The 8,614-nt window shown below is 39.8% G+C and overlaps 1 long non-coding RNA gene and 1 pseudogene across 1 annotated transcript; both read right to left on the bottom strand.

The window, feature by feature from the left end:
* Positions 1-2,359: 2,359 nt before the first annotated feature.
* Positions 2,360-4,239, bottom strand: LOC119918680. The gene is made up of 2 exons (XR_005447483.1): positions 4,210-4,239; positions 2,360-2,683 (listed from the first exon to the last, which is right to left on the bottom strand). It is a non-coding gene; the product is annotated as an uncharacterized LOC119918680 (long non-coding RNA).
* A 553-nt stretch (positions 4,240-4,792) lies between these two features.
* LOC119918679 overlaps positions 4,793-8,614 on the bottom strand; it is an 18,162-nt pseudogene continuing 14,340 nt past the window's right edge.

Below are 8,614 nucleotides of genomic sequence, written 5' to 3'. Positions count from 1 at the left end.
ATAAAATGCTAAAAATTAATGAGAGGTTGGCCTGACTGTGTCTGAAGGGTGGTAAGAGGTAGAAAAACACCAATCACATTTCGCTCATTACAAAGGGACGGCGTGAGCTTTTCAAGCTGACATAACCAGCTCCAGCTACCATGACAACAGGTGAATTTTCCTTGAACCTTATTGGATAAAGTCCACAGTGAAAGCAGCCAGGTTTCCACCACCTCACCCCAATGCACACTTACATAAAGCAACAGGTGCTAAAACAACACAAGAAGTGAAGCAAGACCGCAAAATGACTTTTTGAATATTGTGGTCGTGTGTATGTTTTCCATCACCTCACCTCATTTCACACTTAAACAAAGCCACAGGTGGTCATGTATCTGTTGAGGGGCTTAAAGTAAACTTGACCCTAAGCATGGCCTCTGAGTGAGCTACATAGTGTAGTGAATGACCTCAACTGCTGGCGAGGGCAAGAACAGGCCATGATGAAAATATTTTGCCTAGAGGGACAAAAGTGAAAATTGGTAGTGATTGGCTTTAAAATCTAAACAAATTCCAAATTTAATCCAGAGCTTTGGCAGTCTTGTAATAAGATCATACCGACTGGAAAAAAAAACAAAAGCACCCGCTTTTGCCGACACACACACAAAAAACCCTGAAACCCAGGAAACAAAATACAGGCAAAACTGACTGAGAAAAGTTGACAAAGGTCTGTAAGAGTTAAAAAGGTCACATTGAATAACAGGCCTGCGATCTGTGTTCTGTTTTTCTCTATTGAGTGCTCCTTAAAAGTGTTTCTGACATACCAAATAATGCATTTGATTACTGAAACTGCCCCTGCATATTAAAATCCACGTCAGCACTTGACACATTAAAAAATTCACATCAAAAACAGCAGGCATGTAGTAAAAGGAAACAGGACTTATGATATTTTCCTTTGGTGTGAAATGAGTAAAATTAAGATGAAATGAAGATTTTCTGTGTTTCTTTGTCTTAAGTGATCTAAACTAAATATCTTTTTCCACTATTATATACTATTCTTACCAACAGTTAATACCAATCAATTAATAGAGAAATTGTCATTAGTTGCAGCGCAACATCAAAGTAATCAAGGCTTTCAAATAGTTTAAAAGTTGTTAGTGTTTTCAATTGTGACATGAATAATTTTTGATTAAACAAAAAAAGGTTATTATTCAGATAAACTAAAGGTTGAATTTCATTTTAAGCTCTGGTGTTTTTATGCTCTCCCTGTCATGCTAAGTGTGACCATTAGCCATTTTTCAACATGTTTTAGAATTACACTGAAAGAGTCAATATCTGGGTGATTCATTACAAAAGCATCTTTTGTCATCAGGTCATTAAAGAATCAAACTTCATGAGTCACTATATATTATTCTGTTCAACTGTTTGATTAAGGTTAAAATATTAGGGAATTTATTTACCCCTGTAAAGATGATTTGTTTAATTCTATGATACAAAGTTTGGATAAACAATAACAGCCTCGCTGCTCATGCAACACAAAGCAGCTGGAATTGAAGGACGGCTACTTGACCTGTAGAGGCCCTCAACTAGGGGTACACCATTGTTACCATTGTCCCTGCTGTCACCATGCCAACTCAGAGGCAAACCTTTGTGACTTGCTTGGTGACAAGAGGTCTTGATCCTTGACCACATGCTTCAAAACTCCCACCCCACTGAGTAATCCTGAGGATTTAAGGGCTTAACATCACCTACGAGCTTGGCCCAGCTCTTTGGAACAGTGATGAAGAAACACAGTTTCATTTCAGAGGACTGCAGCAGGTCATTCACGTTTGCAAGGCTGTTAAATCTATAATTTCTTACTTTCTTTTGTTAGTTTTTGGTCAATTGTTGAAGTAAATGTGTGTTATTTGGCGTAGTTCAGTGAACACAGATAGAACAGGAACTTCCCATAATGATAAAATACAAACTATAATGGGTAGAACTTAAAGAATAATGTGTTTTCTTATTGTTTGGTTAGTACTCAAGAGCAAAAATATGTACGGTTGGGTCTAAATAAAAATATTTTTGAAAACAAAAGGACAGCAATCCAAGAAACTAAACCAAACTAATCAAATAACTCTTTCTGAATATGTCCAGGAATAATCATATCAAGAGGGGAAATTAAAACCAGATTCAGATTCCCAAATGTGGAAAAATTGTCAAACGAATAAAGACCATGCAGATTAACAGTGACATTTGGTCATGCCTAAAAATCTAAAACATGGTCTTGATGATTGCAAATGGACCAAGGAAACTGGACTGGAGAGGGGTAGTTACACCCTTGGGTGTGAGTATTTCACCACCTTCCCGACCCTCCCCTCCCAAATCAAATGATCATTTATGATTCATAAATTAATTTGGCGCTTTTTAAGACCAGTTTGGGAGAAGGAAATATCACCACAGACATGTGATTAGTGTTAGCAGTGAAAGCGTCCATTGAAATCTCTTCTAATTTTAGTTTATGTGATCAATTTCATGACCGTGTCAGATTTTGCCTGGAAGCCAGCGCCAGATTCTCTTCTCAAGTCAGTGTAATGGACCAGACAAGCTGAAACTTACCCTGCGGAAAGACACTACGTAGAAAGTGTCGCCACGGCGATTGATCTCATCGAAAAAGTCACTGTAGGTGTTATGAGGTGCATAGTATATCTGCAGCTCATTGCCAGGATTCCTGTTGATGAAGAATAACAGGATTGCAGAAAAATATGAGGAATGCTGAAAAATATTTTCAATATTCAGAAGCTGGGATTCAATCAATTTGGGTGTTTCACATTTTCTACTGATCAAATGCTGATAATCACAGTTTTTTGCCAGAAAAAAATATTATATTTGGCAAATTTCATGTAGATAAAATTATTTAATAGTTTTAAAATCTGATTTTTATTAAACACTGATCTTATTCGATATGTCTGTCCATTTCACTTCAATCCAGACACAATGCTTTATTCTTTGGTGTTAGAACAAGATCATCAGAATCATCAAAAACAACATGTTACAGTCATCTAGTACTTCAACTATTAGTCAATTAATTTGTTAATCAATCAACAGAAATGTAATTTGCAACAATTTAATAAATTCACCGTCTAAGTCAGTTTTCAAGCAAAAATGCCCAAATTTAATTGGTTCCAGGTTCTCGAATATGAGACTTGGCTGCTTTCCCTTGTTTTACATTATAATAAACTGATGCTCTTTGGGTTTTGGACTGTTGGTCATACAAAAAAAAAAACATTTAATGACATCACCTTGCATTTTTCGCTATATTCTGTTATGTAACCAAAACATTAATCAAGAAAAATCAGCAGATTAATTGATAATAATAATTAGTTGCAGCTCTACCGTGGTCTACATCTCTTTGTTTCCCAACCCACTGCTGTAAACAATGGTTCTAAGATTAATGTATACAGCAGAGAGGTCACAAACATGAGGATGAAAACCAAAAAAAAAAAAAAAACCTTTGTGAAGGGAAATCCACAATCCCTCTGGGACCTGGGTACAAGATATCCTGCTTAAAAAGGGAATTTTTCTTGTGTATTTTCTATTTTCATTCTGGCCAATCGGCGCCCTGCAGAGGTTAACTGCTGAAACAGATTTGTCCTGTATATGTGGACGTTTCATAGCCTTCTTAGACTTACAATAACTGGGGAAAAAACTGTAGGTGGCCAAAAAACTATTGACTCCATCTGTCTGATCTGAACTACCCGGTGCAGTCCAGCAGAAAAGGTTCTTACTGACGGCCAAACCTCTGCAGCTACGTATACAAGGGTCATGCTTTATAATCCCTGTATCATAAATGGGTACAATTGTTAAAAAAAAAAAACCAACAACAAGAAAGGGAGCAAATGCCCAAAATGTGGAAATACAAGCAGAAATGTTATTTACCACTGCAATTCCATTTACAGACCCACTTTGGTCAAATACAACTATAAAACAATGAAACATACCAGTTTGTTATGTCTACAGTTGCTTTACATAATCTATTTCTGTGGCTCCTGCTGACAATAAACACTCCAGTCTGCAGCTGTAAACAGATTAAAGCTCACTGTTTTAGTTCACAACCTAGTGTTGCTCGTATTTACAATATGTTCTGCTCTCTAGCTGTCAAGAAATGCTTTATGCAGCTTTAAAAAAAAAGAAAAAGAACTGACATGTAAGATGTGTGAATCTGACACAAACACGTTGTAACAGGCCTTCACTCACTTTTCCTCAGTAGTTTCAGTAATGGATCGGTCACAATCTGGGCTCTTTCTGCCTCCTTATTCTCTGTTTCTGTTAGGAAAAATGAAACGATTAGCTATAACCTTTTATGTTCATGCTACATGAAAACTGTTGGAAACACTGTCTTTACACATCAATACAGGCTCCATTCAAACCATTGTGATGGGCCATCATTTCAAAAATATTATTGTACGCTAACAACTATCTGCCAAACATGCAAGAGCAAGTAGAACCATTCAAATGAACAGAAACACAATTTAAAATTTACATCTTATTAATATTATCAGTCTTGTAAAGTTCCATATGTTGTAAATACTGCAAAGACGAATGAGTGTCTAAAATAGCTCAATGCAGGTGAGAAATAAACACACCTACATTTGTATTTATAGTAAAATGAAAAATGGGTATATACCAACTGGGTATAGGCCCTAGCGGATTAGAGGTACTGTGACAGATTTTGAACAAATGATGGAAAAAAAAGGAGCAGGGGGCACTAATCCCACAGCTCCCCCTCTAAGTGTTGCGTTTACTTTCTCAGGGCAGCCGGATTAAACTCAGCCCAATAAAGAGAAATGAGAGGCAGAAAAAGGGATGGTGTGAGGGGAGGTGAAACAGTGGTGAAAGAGAGGCTTCGGTTTGCCAAAGACCACTTTATACTGAATGTAATGGACTAAAATACAAGTCAAGTTTAGTTTGTTTGTGAAGCTTTATTGCACACACGGACCATCATGTACATTTTTGCACAGCCCATCAGATTTTCAGGTTTTGTTTTTTCACAAAACATGCTGCTGTGACTTACCAGAATGGTCCTGGTGGGCTTGTGATTGCTATTACTCACTCGCCTGGATTTGGTCAGCTGCACTTCATGACGGTGGACCCAACCCCTCAACTCATGAGTCAACCTGCCAATCAAATTCAGTCAATTCTCTCAGGTCTCATGTGGAAGGAGAAAGGGCATCAGCTAATAAGTATGCTTGTGTGCTTTCATTGATACATGAAAGTGTTCATAACTTACTCTAAGCACTTCGTCCTGTTAACAGGAGGCTGGCAGGGGGGAGGTGGTCTGAGGAAGATAGGATCCTTCACCACCATCAGGGCCTTATCCTCAGAACTACAACACAGAAGAAAAAGGAGACAGAGGGTGATAGGAGACAAAAGTGATAACTTAACAAGGCTGGTCAGATGCTCTCAAATAAATGTAAGAGTTTCATAATAACAATCTGTTAAAAATGTTTTCCACATGTTGAGAATATGCTTTGAATGCAAAGTGAGAGCCAACATGGCCACTTGCCCTCTGACGAAGGTGAAACACCCAGAGGGATTGAGTGAGGGGGTAAAAAAAGGAAACCCAGCATTGCTTCAATGTGGGGCCATTTACATCCCTGTTGAATTTTATTGGTTACTAATTTCTTCTATTGCTTCAAATGTTTGATACTTAACGTGCACAGGTGGCGGAGCTTCAATCCCTGAATGTATGAACGAAAATACGAAAAGTGCAGAGATTCTGAAAGGATCCATCCACATGCTGCATTAAATCCTGCTCAGAAACATGCAACAGAGAACTGAGCATCGCCCCCCTGTAGGTCACATCCAGTCTGCTCATTGACGACAGACGAAAACAACAGCCTGGGTTGTTACCATACACCACACATTATGGATTAGAAACACACTGCACTGCATGGCTTGACCTTCCTCCTCAGACATTACTGTGACTTTAATTACAACTGTTATACTTCAGTGAGTGAATGATTATGTGGCTTGAGGTGATGATGTAGACTGTCCACAGTCAGTGCCCACCTGCAGGAGGCTTCTTACCAAAACGTCTGCCTCCGACGTAATAACTCCACTGGGCCTCCCTGATCTGAGCCAACACGTCGACTACGCCTTGCGTTCCCGTCTCTAAATGTTCTGGAAACGGTTTGGCGAGACAACATGTCAGACCACAGAGGCCTGATCATAACTCTGACCGAGGGGCCCGTGTTAACCTTCCTGCACACACACATCTTCCTGTTCAGTGGGACCCCAAGATTAGGTTGCATATCTCCCCCGTCATCCTCCTCTCCGCTGTGTCACCCCTTTTGTAAAGGCTAATGTGTTCCTTCCTGCCTGCGCTGCTTTGATGCTGCCGGGAAACTTGACACTAGAGATGAATGGTTTGCATTAACTTGTAACATACCCTTCGCAGAGATCTGACATAACACAGGCTGGCGATGCCATGCAGACATTAGACACTCTGACCACCTTGCAAAACATCATTTTCAGGACATGGTGGTGCAGGTAATGTACCAAACAAGAATGTTATTTATGCAATTTACAAATGAGACTGCGGGGCCTCGATTGCATTTAGAAAAGAGAAAGAAAAATATATAACCCTTTAGAAAAATAAACTGTTACTGGCAATATAAAGCTGGATGTCAAACAAGGCCTGACCCCAATTTCCCACCTTGTTACTCAAAGCTGCCAAATAGCCAAGGGCCTGGAAGCATTTGAAAGGCAGACGTTTGGACAGAGTTGGTAACCGGCTGGTGCACATGTTTACACGTGCTATAATGAGCTGTACCAGTTCAGACTGAGCCCAGGCACAGGTGCATCCTGGTCCACGGGACACGGTTTGTGCTGTGAAAAGTGTCGGGGGAGGGGTTGAGCTCATTACCTGTCTGCAATCTCAGAGGAGCCACTACGGTGGGGATCGGGGCCCATCACGACCTCAGTTTCTGCCTCTGGGAGAAATCCAACAGGTGTCTCCCGCTGTGCTGAGTGGAAAAAGCATCATGCTTGGAGCCACCCTGAAACAGTCTGATGAAACAGAGGACAGGTGAGGTGAGGAAAAGAGGCAGGTGAGGTAAAATCAGGACACTCAGGACGAAGCAAACAAACAGAAAAGAAGGACTGGGTACTGGAGGATTTTTATTTTTTAAGCCACAAGCAGAATCTGAACTCTGATCTAGACTGCATAACCCAAAGCATGCTGGGGCACCCGCACAAGCAAAATTACGCACACAGTCTCTTTCAACGGTATTACTACCCTGGGCGGCATTTTCATTTCAAAGGGATTGGACCTCAAAAGCGGGCATATTTTGCATTCCAAAGGAGAGCCCAAACACAAAACACACAGATGTGAGCACAGGTACAGACACACACAGACTTCAGCTACCGTGAATTTCCCTTGAGTCGCAAAAGCAAACTCATTCATGGCTCCAAAGAACCTTTTTCATGTTTAAGCCCCAGAGAACAACTGAAAGAACACATTCCCAGCACAGAGCGCACGCAAATAATCAAAGCCAACAAGTCCGACAAGTGAATGCTCGCATCCTTGTGGAGAAAGTTATTCCCAGGAGAAAACAAACATTTTTACAACATGAGAACAGAGAATTCATCGTTACAGTTGGAGTTGGACTGTGAGCTTGAGTTTGTGGAATTACACAATCTCTCCATCTGCTAGCTGGGTGGAATCAGCTCTTTCCCCAGTGTAGTTTCACATAACTCATCTTAATTTGTCACTGTTGTTAATGTTACAAGCTGAGATCAGAAAAACGTAAACATAAACAAGTGTTTTATACTTCTTTTGTGGCCAGAAATTATTTTCTTTTTACATTTGTAAGTGGTAAATGTTTACTTTCCTCCCAACCCAGCAGGGTGTTTGCAGTCGTATTCACCCATTAGTCCTATAACAACAGAGGAACGGAACATACACACAAGAGCCACTTGGCAGAGATGAACTGTTAGTTGCTTCACCAGCTAGTTGGTTGCTTCACCAGCTAGATCCATTTCACACAGGATAAAATGTCCAGTCTGAGTGTTATCGGACTACATTATGCTGGATGTATCACAAGATTACTATGGTAGGTGATTTAGCTCAAAGCTTTAAAGAGAGACCAATCATTATTTATGGGCATGTGTTCCAACATGAACCAGTCTTAGCTAAAGTGGCAATTGTTTTTTTTTTTACATTTCAATTGTATTTTTAGGCTAATGTCAACAATGTCACTTTGTCAACTGAAAAAAAGACTGAAGTTGTTTTTTTTGTGAACATATTGGGAAATGTTCGGCACCGTTTTCAATAAATGTTTTTGTGTAATGTCTTACATGAGAGCTGTAATTGCCACAATGAGTCATGGGGCTTCCCATTTGTTTTCCTTCAGCAATGAAACTCTTGTGTATCTACAATATGCTGCAGTTACCAGTAATCTTCCTGTTTCTGAAACTGCAGAATCTGCGTCACCGGCGCTCTTTTGTTTTAAAATGAATTTAAGATTTTCGATGCTAAATCAAATTGATGTGGACATTTAAAAGACATACGGAGAGATCCATGGTCACATTATGTGTCATAAGCTCACCTCATTGGTCCGACGTTAAGCACGAGGAACACCAACAGTACCATGAGACA

Source organism: Micropterus salmoides, unplaced genomic scaffold, assembly GCF_014851395.1.
Source record: "Micropterus salmoides isolate LMB-PRFRI ecotype aquatic unplaced genomic scaffold, ASM1485139v1 Ms_hic_scaffold_2343, whole genome shotgun sequence".
NCBI classification, from domain to species: domain Eukaryota; kingdom Metazoa; phylum Chordata; class Actinopteri; order Centrarchiformes; family Centrarchidae; genus Micropterus; species Micropterus salmoides.
Note: the sequence above shows the minus strand (reverse complement) of the source record. Positions and strands in the feature narration are given on the sequence as shown.